The 17378-nt window shown below is 35.1% G+C and overlaps 1 long non-coding RNA gene and 1 pseudogene across 1 annotated transcript in view; one reads left to right on the top strand and one right to left on the bottom strand.

Moving 5' to 3' along the window:
- The window catches only part of LOC120118579, a 29370-nt gene extending 18540 nt beyond the window's left edge, over positions 1 to 10830 (top strand). Inside the window, exon 4 of the long non-coding RNA XR_005515767.1 lies at positions 10817 to 10830. This is a non-coding gene — a long non-coding RNA (uncharacterized LOC120118579). The remainder of the gene's footprint in view (positions 1 to 10816) is intronic.
- Positions 1 to 17378, bottom strand: part of LOC120118576 — a 29826-nt pseudogene that overhangs the window by 3707 nt on the left and 8741 nt on the right.

Here is a 17378-nt window from a genome sequence, read left to right as displayed (position 1 = left end):
TGCGTAAGGTTTGGCTTGATTTGCACTGATTTGAGAAACCAGACTGACTTTTTTTGTAGCATAGGGACACCATTTTTTGTCCACTAATTCACGTGAATCAACATATTCCCCTTCACTGTTTTTTTTTAAAATCAACAACCCTACTATTTTTCCAAAATAACCATAGTAATAATGAGAAAAAATATTATATAAGTTTAACCCTTTTTGAGTATTATAAAATATCATCTTGGTTTGCTTCTATGGAGAATAAGTTACGAACATGACATAAATTAGATTAAAATTTTCAAATAATCTAAAAATTTTAGTTTTAACATCTTAATATTTTAATTTTTTTAATAATGTGCATTTTGAAATTCATTGTCAAAGGTAATTAATGTTTATATATTTCATGATTAATTTTAAGTAAAAAATTGATTTTTATTAGTAGAAAAGGAACCACCTTGTCCGAAAGTGGTCCGTGAGCGCACTTCAATTATAAATCAAGATAGTGGAGTGGAGCCATTGTGGTTGTGCCACTAACTTCCCACCTTTTCTGCTGCTGCTGCTTCATTTCTTGTTCGGATTCAACCTCATAGCCATACCCAACATTACACATTTACCATTTTTCTTTATACATTTTTAGACATTATACATTTTTAGACATTATACATTTTTAGACATAAACACTCGAGGTTTCTTGTCTACTTTTGAATATGGACCGAAACCGACACATGCTATTATATAATGCGAAGTTGTCATATGAATCAAAATCAAATTTTATGTTAAAAGAGATTGAAATTAATTATTATTTTTAAAATATATTGAGAGTTTTTTTTTTAAAAGAGATTGAAGCGTCTAAGGTCGCAATGTGACGGGCCGTGACATTTGTGTCCGGGACATTGGCGCAAGTGTATGCTAAAGAGATTATATGCAGAGTGTGGGCTTGTCAAAGCCACCAGACTTGGTCCATCACTTGGAGAATGCTGTGAAGCCCGTTCACATTGGTCGTACAGAAAATGAAAGTGACATCATATCTGAAGATGATCACAGGAGCTCGGTAAATATGTCAAGAGACAACAAATCAGGAATATATTGTGGGAGAATCTTACCATATCTAATGTGAACACCTATCCAAGGAAAGAATCCAACTAATGGATGTAATTATATAGGATTGAGTTGGGTTTCCTTAGTAAAGAGAAGATCTTGTAGATACAATCCATTGATTTAGGGGATCTTGTATTAAATAGGTGGATCTTGTATTAAATAGGGGGATCTTAGCCGTTGATGTAAATCAATATAGGTCATTGATTGAGAGGGAGTTCAACTATAAATAGAGAGCCTCTCCTCGTCATTTGTATCCATTCATTCATCCATCCATCCATCTATCCATTCTCTTAAAAGAGAATAATAAAACTCTGAGGCATTTACTCTAGTTCATGTGTTATTTGTTCTTTATTCTCTTGGTGTTTGTTGCCTCTCTTGGTGGCTAGGAGTAGCCACGCTTGTGTTTGCACTTCCATACCATAGTCCAACCTTGGTGGCTTTGAGTAGCCACATTGGTGTTAAAGCTTCCACATCCGATAAGCCTTGAGGACTTGATTCCAACCTTTGTGAGTTTACATGCTCACTAGGCTTGGGTAAGTCTTACTTAGTCGCAGAAAAGACCCAGAAGTGTCTAAGGACGTCCGTCCCGTCAGGCCTTAACTCTGATATTGTGACAGTTTAGGCTTGAAGGATCTAAGAGAGTGACAAGTGGTATCAGAGCGAGTCGTTGTGGGGAGACAACGATCGTTTCATAAATGTTTGGTGAGAGGTAGTAAACTGGGTAAGTTTGATTTACTTAATGTATTGGCAATTTACTTTGGTAATTAAGTTGGCAAGGATTTACGTTCGAGCTAGTCAAGGGTAATTGAGCTAGTTCGTGATAAAGAGTGAGATATGAGACACAAGAGAAAAGGAGTTTCCGCACGCAAAGGCAAAGAGAGCCATGGTGAGAAACGATGAAAAATCCGATGGGCTTGAGAGCATAGTCGGTACCCAAGCATGAGGATACCATGATGAGTTTGCAAGAAATCTTGAGGCAATGAAAGCACACCAAGAGAAGATGGATCTCGAGGTAGAGAGGCTCAAAAGTGGAGCTCAAGGCATGTTTGAGTGAGATAGTGCGTTCACTCATGAAGACAATGAGAGTCTTGATGGGAAACAAAAAGAGAGATTGACAATAGACGTGATATGGGCTTATTTGATGGAAGATTTTTGTTTCCATGCGAAGAGGCTCATCAAGTTGGTGGAGATCTCAATTTTGTTGGAAATGAGGGTCATAAGACTTGAAAAAGCTGAGGAAGAGGCCAAAGAGACCCAGGGTGTTGTGGAGTTCTTCATTGATAAATTGGAGTCCATGGAGGACATGTTTAAGGACGAGCCGCATCAAGTTCTCAACGAGTTAGAGATGGTTCAAGAGAGTAATGCCCAAGAAGCCGAGGTGATGGCTTTGAGAAATGAAATTGATGAGCTCAAGAAGGAGTTGCTCATATGTAATGGAGCAATGAGTGAAGGTGTACTCAAGACCTTCCTGGAGGGACTCAGACTAGGGGTGTGTTGGGGGAGAGCACAAAGATGCCCATAGACTTTCGGAGGCCATAGTTGTAGCCGAAAAGCTGACCCAGCTTGCGGAAGATAAGCCAACTAGCATTGTTTCATCCAGGCCCATGCCTAGGGATAATAGCAAAAGTGGAGGAGGCCGAGAAGATGTGAAGTTGGGAGATGATAAAGGAATCTCCTTGAATGACCAAGGTGTGCCATCGACTGTTCGTAGCCAAGAAAAGCCATCGGGAAAGAATGAAAAGGCTAAGTCTGGTGTGAAAAAGAAGGCGAGCAAGAAAAATTTGAAGTACTATTTCTGTGATGATCCTCATTTGATTAGAGGATGTCCCAAGAAGAGTTACATTACTGCTATCGCCAGGGGAATAAACGAGCCAAAGGGAAGAGTAGCAAGAATTGGTGCGATTGTGAGTGTCAATGTCGTCAATAAAGGAAATGGCACAACTGCATGTGAAAAAGCAGCCAAGTCAAGAGAAAGACAAGGTGTGATTACGAATGTTAAGGAAACCAAACCCAAAAAGAGACTCGGCGTGATTGCAGATGTCAACGTCACCAGGCCAGATAGTGGTGCAACTACAAGTGCCAAAGTAGTCAATCTATGATCATGACATGATGAGACTGCAGACATCAAAGTAATCAAGCACAGAAAGAGACCCAATGCGATAGCGAAAGATAAAACCATCAATTTGATGGTGCAGAGTGAGCAAGTTCGCTCACAGTATGCCAGGATAAATGTGTGGTCCAAGTTGAGACGTCTCAGGCATAAAGGGACACTTAAGGAGTATGTGAGTCGATTTAGAAAGTTTATGCTCAAAGTCCTGAGTTTAATTGAAGAAGATGGGTTCTTCACTTTCATGTTCGGATTGAAGCCATGGGCGAATAAAGTGTTGGAGCGAAAGGAAGTTAAGGAGTTGTCTAAAGCCTTGACAACCGTCGGTTCCATCAGAGAATTTGTTATCAATAAGAGCAAGACTTTCAATGAAAGCTCAAAGCCGAGTGTAGTGGCAAGGTAATCCGTGATGAAGGCCAGTCAAAGGATAAAGAATGTAGTTCCTCGAGTGACAGTGAAAATCCAGTCAATGATGAACCAGATGGTGAGTCTGGGAAAGATGTGTTCAGACTTGGTATAAGTACAAGTGTCAAAGATGCTAAGCCGAGGGTAAGAGTTGAGCAAACAAATGGTCACCAAATTAAGATACCCGAGGTGTTGCAGGACTACCCGAGGGGAGCCTAGTTATCCAAGGTAAAAGATGAGCCCATGATCGAGTTTTCCAAAGAAAAGGACGAACCCAGGATCGAAGAGGCGTTGAGACTTGGCTCAATAAGGTTTGTTTCTACCAAGGTGAGTGGGAGCCAAGTGTAAGAAGGGTTGTCTGTGTTAGAGGAGTTTTTCAAGCATGTTCGTGTAAAGAACATGGCTCTAGAGACCATCATAAGAGAAGGTGAGTCTGGGAAAGATGTGTTCAGACTTGGCATAAGTACAAGAGTCAAAGATGCTAAGCAGATGGTAAGAGTTTAGCAAGCGAATGGTCGCCAAATTAAGATACCCGAGGTGTTGTAAGACTACCCGTGGGGAGCCAAGTTATCCAAGGTAAAGTATGAGCCCAGGATTGAGTTGTCCAAAGAAAATGACAAACCCAGGATCGAAGAGGCGTTGAGACTTAGCTCAATAAAGTTTGTTTCTACCAAGGTGAGTGGGAGCCAAGTGTAGGAAGGGTTGTCCGTGTCCGAGGAGTTTTTCAAGCATATTCGTGTAAAGAACATGGTTCTAGAGACAATCATAAGAGAAGGTTCGAATGAGGTGCTTCCCGAGGATGTTCAAGTGAAGAATAACCCTTCAGAGACTATTAGACAAAAGTCGAAGGGGGCTAAGATGTTGAGGGGTAAGACAACCATGAATAAACTACCATTTGTAAGGTGAGAAGTGAACTCCAAACTTCATGTTATAAAGGTTGAGGCAAGAAGGGGCATCAGACTTTGCCGTGAGAAAGTGTCGATGTATAGTGACGTAAAGAACTCCAATAAGGAGGGTTCGATGCGAGTAGTGTCAGACTTCATAGAGTAAGAAGGGTTGGCGTATTTTTGAGTAAATGCCACGAAATCAGAGGGAAATATACATCTCAACACAATTCTAGTGTTCTTTTGAGTTTGATTTGATGTCTTTATTGATTGTAGGTAGAGTAAGATCTAACCTTTAGTGATAATGAAACAAAGTTTGGAAGGGATCCAAGACTTTGCCGTAGGGCCAAGAGGGTCCAAGCCAAGACAAATCAAGACTTGCAAGAAAGGGTTCCTACGACATAAATGTACTTGTGGGCATGTTAGCCTATTTCATCACTTGGCGGCAAGAGCCAAAGCAAGCACGACCTTTATGGGGAGGTCGAGTCCTTATGAGGGTGTGAGAAATTCGAGGTGTCGAAAGGCAACCAAGTTGATGTGAAGTATGGCGTGAGGGATAGTGAAGTTATATGCGAAAGAAGCCAAGGCAAGTAGTTTGTATGGGAGGACAACAACAAGCCAAGGCATTGAGAAGTGTCCAATGTGATATTTCCTAGGATTGTCGAGTGGAGCGAAGAGGGCGTCGCTAGGTTTGGTGGGGGAGAATGTCACGAGTCGTGATATTTGGGTCCGAGACATTGGCGCAAGTGTCTGCTAAAGTGGTTCTATGTAGAGTGTGGGCTTGCCAAGGCCACCGGACTTGGCCCATCACTTGGAGAATGCTGTGGAGCCCGTTCACATTGGTCATACAGAAAAGGAAAATGGCATCATATCCGATGATGATCACATAAGCTCGATAAATATGGCAAGATACAACAAATCAGGAAGATATTGTGGGAGAATCTTACTATATCCAGTGTGAACACCTATCAAAGGAAATAATCCTACTAATGGATATAATTAGATAGGATTAGATTGAGTTTCCTTAGTAAAGAGAAGATCTTGTAGATACAATCCCTTGATTTAGGAGATCTTGTATTAATTGGGTAGATTTTAGTCGTTGATGTAAATCGATCTAGGTCATTGATTGAGAGGGAGCTTAACTATAAATAGAGAGCCTCTCCTCCTCATTTGTATCCATCCATTCATCCATTCATTCCTCCATTCTCTTGGGAGAGACTAATAAAACTCTAAGGCATTTACTCTAGTTCTTGTTTTCTTTGTTCTCTTGGTATTTGTTGCCTCTCTTGGTGCCTAGGAGTAGCCACACTTGTGTTTGCACTTCCACACCATAGTTCAACCTTGGTGGCTTTGAGTATCCACGTTGATGTTAAAGCTTCCGCATCCTAGAAGCCTTGAGGGCTTGGTTCCAATCTTTGTGAGTTTGCATGCTCACTAGGCTTACTTAGGCATCCTGGAAGCCTTAACTCTGATATTTTGATAGTTTGGGCTTGAGTGTTCAATATACTTAGTTTTAAACTTTTTTATCACATAACTAATAAGTTTGCCTTTGGTTTTGGAAAAGAAAATCTCTGCTGTGATTGTACCAAGTACATGAGTGCAAGATATATTATGGAAATGAGACAAGGCGGGTACGTAGAAGTGTGGTGATGGTGCCCTTCAGTCCTGTCCACCATTTATTGAATCGAAAACCAAATCTAATTGGCTTCAACTTCAAAACAGGACCCGAATTATTTTGAACCTTAAGAAACAACTCATAAAAAGTACACAATCAACAACCCTAAGCCCCCACCCCATGCATTCGCATTACATAATTGTCGCTGTTGATTATGATGTCTCTTCTAACCTTTTTATTCGTCATTTCCATGTATTATGCCATAATGAAATTTTAAGAAATCAAATATAAATAATAAGAAAATGAGAGGTAATATTTAATTATTCAATTTTCAAAGGAATTTAATAGTGAATTAAAACTTAAGTGTCGACTGACCTAATTAAAATGAATAATAACATACATTGGAGGGTAAGTGCATATTATCCAAAACAACACTTGGCAAGTTCGTGGTTGGCCTTGTTAGGCGCATGTGTTGTCTTCGTACCATCGAAGCATTGCTTTCTATGGCTTGACCGACGTGAATCCCCAACTCAAGCGTTACGAGAGATTTTATTTTCATAATGTTTCCAAGATGTCCTGTCTCCACTTTGATCACATCACACCACCATTACCAAATCCACGGGCCAATCTATATGCCAACGTCTAGATTTCCCCTCCCCCTATAACGTATCCATATTATTGATTGTGTTTATCTTAAGATTTTATTTGTGCTCACTCGTATACAAAAATTTCATATTATTAATACATGTATGTCCACCCTTAAAATTATTTCTGAATTTGTCACTGACTAAATCTGCTTATAATGCCTCCTACCTATTTACTCGGTTAAACTCTTCATATACATGTTCATCTTTGTTTCTACTTTTTTTTATGATGAATTGGTGTCAGAGATATTTTTCGGAAAAGATGAAATAGGTCTAGATGTTCTCATATTTGTGTAAGAGAACAATAAATTGAAAAGTACTTAAATTTGTGCTTATGAATGCTTTCCAATGCCCATGTCAATAAGGGGTTTATGATTTTGAAAAGAAATAAGGAGCTTAAGTTTAGTAAAGAGTATGAAGATGAAGAATAAAGGAACGAGTAATCTTTAGAAAGAAATTACTCATGAATGTAGCTTCTCTCGGGCCTCTTTGGGCCTTAATTTTACCCAAACTTGATCCCCAAAATCTTGAAAAATGACTCATCCGAACTAAAGACCTTTTAAGGGTCTATTACAATTATAATTTCAAGGGCCCTTGAAAAGGGTTATTAATTTCTGAATTTATCCTTGATATTTATTTTTTTCCTGACAGCATATTTAGGTGTATTTCATGTAAATAAAAATAGGATGATTCTTGCATGGTCGACAAGCACGATGAATATAAAAAATGATGAGAACTATTAATTTAATTTATAAAAAATTAAAATTCTAAAAAGCTCAATGTATAATTATAAATTAGTTAAAAATTAAATGTAAATTATTTAAAATAAAGGGTAAACTATACCAGTGACCATTGAATTATTGCTCCTTTTCATTTTGGCCACTATTTTTGAAATTTTATCAATCAGATAACTCAACTATTTAAATACATTCAATTAACCCATTTGCCGTTAATATTTAACGGAGAAGCTCATGTGTCGTTAATTTTATAACGATTATTGATCAAAATAAAACCGAAAACGTAATGTTAGTGATGATTTTGAAAAAAAAATAGTTTGGTGACTAAAATGAAACAACATGAATAATTAGGGGACTAAATATCTAATTTACCATATATTTTATTCAACATGAATTTTTACTTCAATTCTTTATGTAAATTCTATCCTAAAATCAATTCTTTAATTTTTTATACTTTAATCAGTAACTTATTCTCAAAATACTTTTATAAAAAAATAAAATTATAAATATATCTAAAAATTTTATATAATATTTAATATTAATAAATTAAAATCAAGACCAAGTCGATAGAATATATAAGTAACAAAGATCAAATGTGTAATTATACCAAATATTTTAACTGGCACATCAGTTTCTCCGTTAAATATTAACGGTAAGTTGATTAATTGAATGCATTTAAATAGTTGAGTGACATGATTGACAAAATTTCGAAAATGGTGGCCAAAATGAAAAGGGATAATAGTCAGGTGGTCATCGGTATAGTTTACCCTTTATTTTAAATAATTTACCTGTAACTTTTTAACTTATTTATAATTATACGTTGAGCCCTTTAGAATTTTAAATTTTTATAAATTAAATTAATAGTGCTTATCGGATCTCGTCGAACGTTGTAGAATTTTCCTAAAATAAGCAACATTAATTTAATTTATAAAAATTTAAAATCCTAAAAGGTTCAACGTATAATTATAAATTAGTTAAAAATTTAAAGGCAATTTATTTAAAATAAAGGGTAAACTATACCAGTGACCACCTAACAATTACCTCTTTTTATATTGGCCATCATTTTTGAAATTTTGACAATCAGGTCACTCAATTATTTAAATGCATTCAATTAAGCCATTTTCCATTAATATTTAACGGAGAATCTAATGTGACAGTTAAAATATTTGATATTATTACACATGTGGTCCATGTTACTTATATATTCTATTAATTTGGTCCTAATTTTAATAAATATAAACTTAATCCTCAAATCAAATGGTGCCAAAGTAGTCTTTGTTCATCTTATTCATGTAAGAAAACAAACAAGAAAGAAAAGAAAAGAAAACTTACAAAAAATTGATCTCATTTTTGAGAAATTAACAAAAATTAAATATCAAACGCTTTGATTTAAAAAAATGCATCTATATTAAGTAAAATCAAAATTTAAACTCTTAAAAATTAGTTCAAAACAATTAGATTTTACTTATAATGCGACGAATTAGGTAAAGGTAAAGTTATAATACTTGGATAATTGAGTAATAAAAAATAAATATTTTTAATCAAACAGTCTAAAAGTAATTACAAAATAAAATAAAATATATAATTTAAAATCTTAAAATAATTAAAGATATAATTTAAACACATGAATTTATCACACTAATTGTCTTGCATGTATCAATATAAAATATAGTATTTTAAGCTAAAAAAATAAAGAACATGTAGAAATACTGGCATGTCTCATTATAAAACATTGACATGTTTATTTTATTATTAGAAATAATAAAAGCCGATAAAGAGAAAATAAAAATTGTACTGGTTCATATTAAATTAGATTCCTCTCCAATTAACTACTTGGCATATTTGAGGGTTAAATTTATTATAATTTATTAAAATTAGGACCAAATTTGTAACACCCCAATTTAGGGGCTAAAATTAAGAAATTATAAAGTGGTGGAATTAATTGTTATTTTGAAAGAAACAGTGGGTTAAATTGTAAAATTTTAAAGTTGACAGACCGTTTTATGAAGTGCAGGAAGTTCAGTGGCTAAACTCTTGGTTTAACCATTTTAAAATATGAGATGTTATAAACCCCAATCCTCGTATGTTTTCTGGAAAATTTTCCAGTTTCCCTCTCCCGTCAACCCCTCTTTGAACTACGATCTACTCGCCGTCCGACCTCCAAACGACGAGCCGAAACCACCATCGTGTTCGTTGTCAATCGAGGAACAAACCCCTCAAACCTTTCATCGTGAATCATCGTCGTTCATCGTGAATTTCAGTCGGAAGTATCGTCGGTAATAACTCAGTTTTAGTTGGTTTTTCATCGATTCACGACGATCGGGTCATCCATTTACGACACCTCCCGCACCATCGTGTTTGTTGCATCGTTCCGAGTTTGCCAGAGTCATCCTTGGTCTCCGTCGACGGCGGCGCGTGAGGAGGTGAAGCGGTCAAAGTTTCCGATTTGTTGAAATCGAGCTCTCCGCCATTCAAAATTGTGAACCGAGCTTTGTAAGTATCTCGAAATCGCTCAAAATAATTTTTAGAAATTTTTCTGGGATTTTATCACTGTTCACGCGCCCCCACTGCGTGTGGGGAAGAAAAAAATGACCGGTTTGACCGGTTTTGGTGCATAGTTGACCGGTTTGACCGGTCACAACCCGACCCGACCCGTTTACCCGACACGTTGACCCGACCCGACCCGTTGACTCGACCCGTTGACCGTCGTTGACCACTGTTGACCAAAACTTTGACCGGGCATTAAACGACCTTTGACTTCGACCGAGTATACCTATCCTGACATTTTTCGACGTTCCAAATCCGATTCCGCTGTCCGTTTTTCGAAATTCAAACCTGAAGGCCTCGAAATTGCCGGTCAAACCTGTTGACTTTGATTTTGACCGAAAATTCCAAATTTCCGAAAAGTCATATTTTATGCTTTCGACGTCCTGAATCCGAATCCAAAGTCTGTTTCGCCAAATTCAAACCCGCTAAGCCATCTTTCACTAATTTATCACCCGATTGGATCCGTTTATCGTAATTAAGCTCCGTTTCTGATATAATTTATATTGATATGTATCTGAGGAATTATTGGAAGTTGAATTGAAGATCAAAGGCGTGCGAATGGAATTTTTATGGTGGATCGGTATTGCACGAAAATCAAGGTAATACTTTACTACCTCTTTATGCTTTTTAGAACATGTGAATATTGGTAAATACATAATTAAGACAATGTTGGTCTCATTTGTGTAGTTAATTAGTTTCTACACTCGATATGAATGTGGTAGAAATTCAATATCTGAATACGGATCGAATGATTAATATAAGAGATTGAAAGATTGTTAGAATTAAATTACAAGTTTGTGATTAGTGATAAAGAAATCAGACATGGATTTGTAAATTATATTATTTTCGTTAAGAGCTAATATCGAAATTATCTGGTTAAGAAATTACGGAAATGCCTTAAGAGGTAGGATAGTATGAGTTGACTCTAAATGAGAAAATACTTAGAGGATTTGTACTTAACTCGATTAAGTACGGATTTGATTGTTAAAATCCTGACTTAGTGCAGGAAAATTCCTGATATTCCGTTTGTAAAATCTGAGAAGGCACTTGACCCGGAAATATCCGAGTTATGAGTAAATACCTGAAGAACAATTTGTCGGGGGTGTTCTGTTGTCAGAATTTTTCGAAATGACTGAAATAAATGATAAGATTGAAATTAATAGTAAGATCAGACGAAAGGAAATTATTAAAGTGCACTGAATCTGTAAAATGACCAAAAATACCCCTGTAATGGAAATGACCCAAGAATATCACCAAGCTCAGGAATGATTGGATATCCTCGAGCTCTGAAATGAATGGAATAAAACTGAACACCAAAATTACCAAAATACCCTCATGACATATACTAAGTAAATACCTTGGATTAATTAAGGAATCCAAATAAGCATGGGTATTGACCTACCTTTAAAAGTAATGGAATACAATTTAAGTGAGTAGATCAACCCTAAAGCTATGTTAATACCTGAATGGCATAGATATTACTGGAATGCGTGTTCATCTTCTTAAGTTTGACTCGATGATAAATTTTGGAAGTATTCAGCTTAGCTCAACTCTGGATCGCATTCAGTACTAAGAATTGGACGTTTGTTCGACAAATCAACCACGAAGACCAAATTGAATGGAACGGAAGTGCAACATGTGTCTTAAAATCAGGAACGCTTGAATTACTCTGGAAAATTCTGAAGTATCTGGAATTGACTTGAATGTTAAATAAATTAAGTAACCACAAGGACCGAGGATTGAATAAGTGAGTTGGATGAATCTAGAAATGTTAATAAACATATATGATGTAATGTTCTTATGGATTATGAATTACAAAATCAAGTACGTCAGTATTTCATAATATTGTGGAAGCGTGGAAATGAAATAAAGACATTGAAAGATTTATTCAGCGATAATTCCGAAAATGGTCTACGGACAAGAATTTGTGGTATTAAAGAGTAAATACCCTAGAAGGAAAATGAATTGACCAGTCGACATAGATTGTTAAGGTTCTGAATCTTCGTTCTCAAGATTGTTCGATTATCCGATCAATTGACATGGATGTAAAGGATTCTGAATACCCTTCTGATTACGTACAGCTTCTGAAAACTGTCCGAATAAGATAATATCCTGATAATTCACATTCTAAATAACGGATGATTCTGTCAGTTAATGAACTCTTCCAATAGTGATTCTAAATTCCGATATCCTATCGGTATACTGAATATTCATGTTTCTCTACCTATTAAGATTATCCAATACCTCTGAATAATATCTGTAAACTCTGGTGTGTTCCCTAATCATATAAATATTTTATCTGATTTTCGACTTGAATTCTATTCTGATACATTACCTGAATTCTGTTCTGATTTCTGATATGGATTCTGTTTTGATATCTGATCTGAATTCTGTTTTGATTTCTGATACCTCTGTTTACCGACGGAGAAATGTTTTATCTGGGGGGTTTATTGTTGGAGGAAGATTATCTGCAGGCTTCTCGGCTGTGTAATCAGGGCCTTACTGTTACTGGTTGTGCGGGGTGTATGGTTCCGGGGAACCTACACAAACAAATTGTGAAAGGATGGGGTGTATATATATATGTTTTAAAAAAAACTATACTAGTTTTACGGGAACACACTAGAAAACATATTCTGATCTCCTTAACTCAATCATCCGAAATATTTCTCTGAACTGAAAGCTCATTGTCCGTTATCATCTGAAATATCAGTAGGATCTCTGCTCAGTATAAAAATCTGTAAATGTTCGGAAATAATAAGGATATGTATGTTTATCTGTATCTGGACGTTCATCAGCATCATCTGGTAGTTTTGTATTACTGAGCTTTCCAAAGCTCACTCTATTACTCACATTTTCAGGTTAAAAGAATTATACCAGTGCAGTTATCGACATCAGTAAAGGAATTCGTCCGGCGTTGTTGCAGAGTATGGTACATGTGATTAGGGGGCATGTAATTGTATTTTGATTTATATACGTGTTTGGAAATCTGTTTTATTTTTAAATAGTGAAAACTGATTTTATAAGTTTACATGTTCCGATAAAAAGTTTTAAATTTTCCGCTATTTTTACAGTGGGTCGCTCCGGTGGCCCAAATGTGACTTCTCGGATCGGATCGGGCTAACCGCATCGGTCTGGGGGGTTACAAAATTGATAGAATATATAAGTAATGATGATTTAATGTGTAATTATACCAAATATTTTATATGCCATATCATCTTTTCCGTTAAATATTAACATCAGTTGGTTTTATTAAATGCATTTAAATAGTACTTAAGTGACTTGATTGACAAAATTTCAAAAACGATGGTCAAAATAAAAAGGGACAATAGTTAGGTGGTCACTAGTATAGTTTATCTTTAAATTTTCAACTAATTTATAATTATACGTTAAATCCTTTAGAATTTTAACATTTTATAAATTAATTTATCGGTGTTCATCATTGATGATGCTCATCACCACTAATGGAGCGTGGAAGAATTATCAAAAAAAAAAAATATTTATGTTGCTGCACTACCATTTATCTTTAAAATCTGGTATTTTTATACTTCATCAAAAAAATTATTAATCTTATTTATTATATTAATAAAGAATATAAATATAAATAAAATAAAAAATCATAAAAATACACGTGGACTTATATTAGGATGTCATGTCACTACCGCTAAATTTAACATTTCAATTGACATTATTATTTAAATAATAATAATTCAAAAAAAATTAAATATTGATAATTAAATTTAACTCGTTTTAAAATATTGATATTCAAGTTTAATTTTTTTCGAAAAATTATGAGTAAAAGTTAACACAAAATAAAATCAAATTATAAAAACACACTTAAAAATTAAAATTATTATTGTGTCAATTATTTGTAATAGTTCAACTATTTGTTCAAGTGAACTGAAAAAATCCTAGTCATATTTTGGAGTTAGTTTTTATTTAATTTTTTATATCACATCTCTATTTTTTTTGTCTTTTAGTTTTCAATAATTCTATCTCTATGGCACGATTTTATCTACTTTTATGACACGTTTTCAGTCGTTTGACTGTTATTTTAGTTTATCTATTTTCTCATGGTTGAATTTGACCTCGTCACAAGTGATCAAGATGACGCTTATTTGTTATCATGTTGATTTTTCCTGCATTGGATCCTCAGATTTGATTTAGATTGTAACACCTTAAGCCCGATTGGGCTTAACGTGCCACACTGGGCTGCCAAGACAACCCCTGATCATTTTCTTTTCAAACGTACTGTATGATATCATATTTAAAACATAAATAATGAATATAAAATAATTTAAAAAAATCAAAACTCTGTGACACATAATTTAAAATAAATAATACATCTTGAAGTTTACAACTCAAATACATTAGTAAGGTTCTAAGAATACACATGCTCACTAAGCTACATCCAGTACTCTGTAGGAGATACTGGAAATCCTACTACGATTGTGCTCCATGAACGACCCAGACTAGAAACCTGCCAATGGAAAACATCCGAAGGTTAAGCTTACTAAGCCCAGCAGTATAATCGCTAATCTAGAGCAGCATAAGAATTTCATAAACATAAGCATGCTGAAGACATGGTGTTCAAAACATTTTGATGTTTCGATATAACAAATTAAGTGTTAATGAATTTTAAGATTTTATATTGAATTTTAAATTATATATATTCGATTAAATTATTCAAATATCAAAATATTACTCCAAGTTTTTCAAAAGTCAATTTCAATCCTTACTCAAGTGTAAAATTATGTTTTAATCTTAAAATAATCTCAAAACAAATTTACAAAGTATTTTGAACATTTTCAAAGCCAAAAATTACAGTTTGTCCAGAGAGAACCGATTCCCCCCAGGGGTATCGATTCCCCCAGAATGGTTTGGCTCCGAGAAATAACAGATTACTCGGAGGGAACCGATTCCCCCCAGGGGTACTGATTCCCCCCACACTCCAAGCAGTTTTATTAATTGTTTTCACACTTAAAAAGCTCAATTGACTCCACTAATCATCCTCAACGTTCAAAATCAATTGAAGGAGTATTTAAACAAGCTTAGAAGCAATTGATCAAAAAAAAACAAGAAGCAACAATTAACAAGAATTGATAGAAAATCAAAGAGAAAGCATCAAACTCATTGTTTGAGCACTTCAAGCCTATTTTTCATTCAATATTCATTGTGATTTCAAGAACACCATTTGTGCTCTATTGTATTTATCCTTGAGTGTTCTTTTTTTTGTTCGATAATTGTGCAAACAATCTACCTTGTGAGGTTTTCCTTGTAAGTTTGCAAATTTGTGTATTTCTCTTTGAAAAAGAGTGTGCTCAAGAATTTGGGGTATAATTCTTGAGGGAGTTGTAAGATTACTCTTTGTCCTCAAAAGAAAGAACAAATTAGTGAATTTGTTGGAAAATCCTTAGTGTGGATAGCTAAGGTAGTGGACGCAAACTTTGGTTGAGAAAGTCGAACCACTCTAAATCGCTGTGCAAATATTTTCAATTTTCTGCAAAAGTTTCAACCAAAATTTTTATTGCCAATTCACTCCCTCTTGGCCAATTTCATCGATCGATTAACTCAACAATTGGTATCAGAGCCTCACTCATTTGAAGGTTTAATCGCCTCTTGAGTCGATTCAGGAAGAGTTACATCGATATTCAAGTCATCAATGGTCGGCGCTTAAAACTCCAACTTCATTCTCGATTCAATGCCCGTTAACAAGTCTCCTTTCTTCAATGGAGCTAACTATGCTTATTGGAAGAATAGAATGATATATTTCAATCAAGAAAGTGACATGGAAGCATGGAATATCATAGAATATGGATACATCAAACCCTCCACTCACCCTTGATTGTGGAGTGAATGAGAGACAAGAATGTTCTAGCTTAACTCCAAAGCCATCCATATCATTTTTTGTGCTCTTGGGACAAACTACAATGATATATTTCAATCAAGAGTTTCATATTGTACAACCGCCAAAGAGATATGGGACAAACTACAAGTCACTCATTAAGGCACACACGAAGAAAAAGAATCTAAAATTAGTCTTCTAACACATAGCTATGAAAATTTCAGGATGAAACCGGATGAAGATGTCAAAGCTATGACGGATAGATTCTCCACGATTTTCAATAGTCTCAAATCATATGGAGAAATTATTCTAAATGACAAGCTTGTTAGGAAGTTTGTTTACTCTCTTCCAAAAGCTTGACAATCAAAGAAGACGACGATCATCGAGGCTAAGAACTTAAAATCCTTGACCCTCGATGGACTCATTAGCTCTCTCTTCACGCATGAAATGATGCTTAAAGAAGAAGAAGACCTTGAGAAAAGAGATGAGCCAAAGAAGGAGACGGAGAAGAAGAAGAACGTGGGAGTTATTCAGATGAAGATAGCGATGACGAAGAAATGTCATTGTTTGCCAAATGGTTCAGAAAAATGATGAGGCCAAACCGAGGAAGAAAATTCAAACGAAATGAAGGCTTCAAGAATGAACCAAAAGAGAATGACCCGATCATTTGCTATGAATGCAAAAAATCGGGGCATGCCAAATATGATTGCCCACAATTGAAGATAAAGGGTCAATCAAAGAATAAGCACAAGGCTCACGTGGCTACATGGAGCGATGAAGAAAGTTATGATGAAAAGAAACAAGAAGTAGCAAACTTGTGCTTGATGGCATTCGGGGAAGATTCTAAGGTAACCTCTAACTCATTCGATTCAGATGAATTATCTTATGATGAGTTATTAGAGGAATATAATGGGTTGACTTCGGATTATGAGAAATTATTTTTAAAATATAAAAATGATATTTCAAAATTGAAAATTGAAAATAATCTCATATCTAAGACCAACAATGATCTTGAAAGTAAAATAAAAAATTTGCAAATCAAACTAGAAGAGTTTGAAAAGAAAAATTCTGATTTGCATTATTTACTTTCAAAGGTCAATGATGATCATCAAAAGAAAATTGATGATCTTAAAGCTTATTTTGATAAAGTTGGAACAAAACGTTTTGAAAAAGGAGAAAATTCAAAATCCAACTTTGTTAGAAAAAGTTTTAAAAACTACAATCATAGAGGTCCCCGAAGAACCTCTAATGACAACATCGTTAGAAGTATATGGGTTCCTAAAGAACTCATTACTACTAAAGATAAGGATATCCTATACAAATGGATACCTAAGGGGACTAGAATTTCAGAGACTAATGAATATGAACCCAAAAGAATTTGGGTACCAAAAATAAAAAATTAATCTATGTTTGTAGGAAAAAGAGCATTGCTACAAGGCAAGGGAGACAAATTCAAATTCATGGTACCTTAATAGTGGATGCTCAAGACACATGACTGGAGACAAAAGTCGGTT

The sequence above is a fragment of the Hibiscus syriacus genome, unplaced genomic scaffold, assembly GCF_006381635.1.
Source record: "Hibiscus syriacus cultivar Baekdansim isolate YM2019G1 unplaced genomic scaffold, ASM638163v2 tig00110328_pilon, whole genome shotgun sequence".
NCBI classification, from domain to species: Eukaryota; Viridiplantae; Streptophyta; class Magnoliopsida; order Malvales; family Malvaceae; genus Hibiscus; species Hibiscus syriacus.
This window is presented reverse-complemented; position numbering and strand designations above follow the sequence as displayed.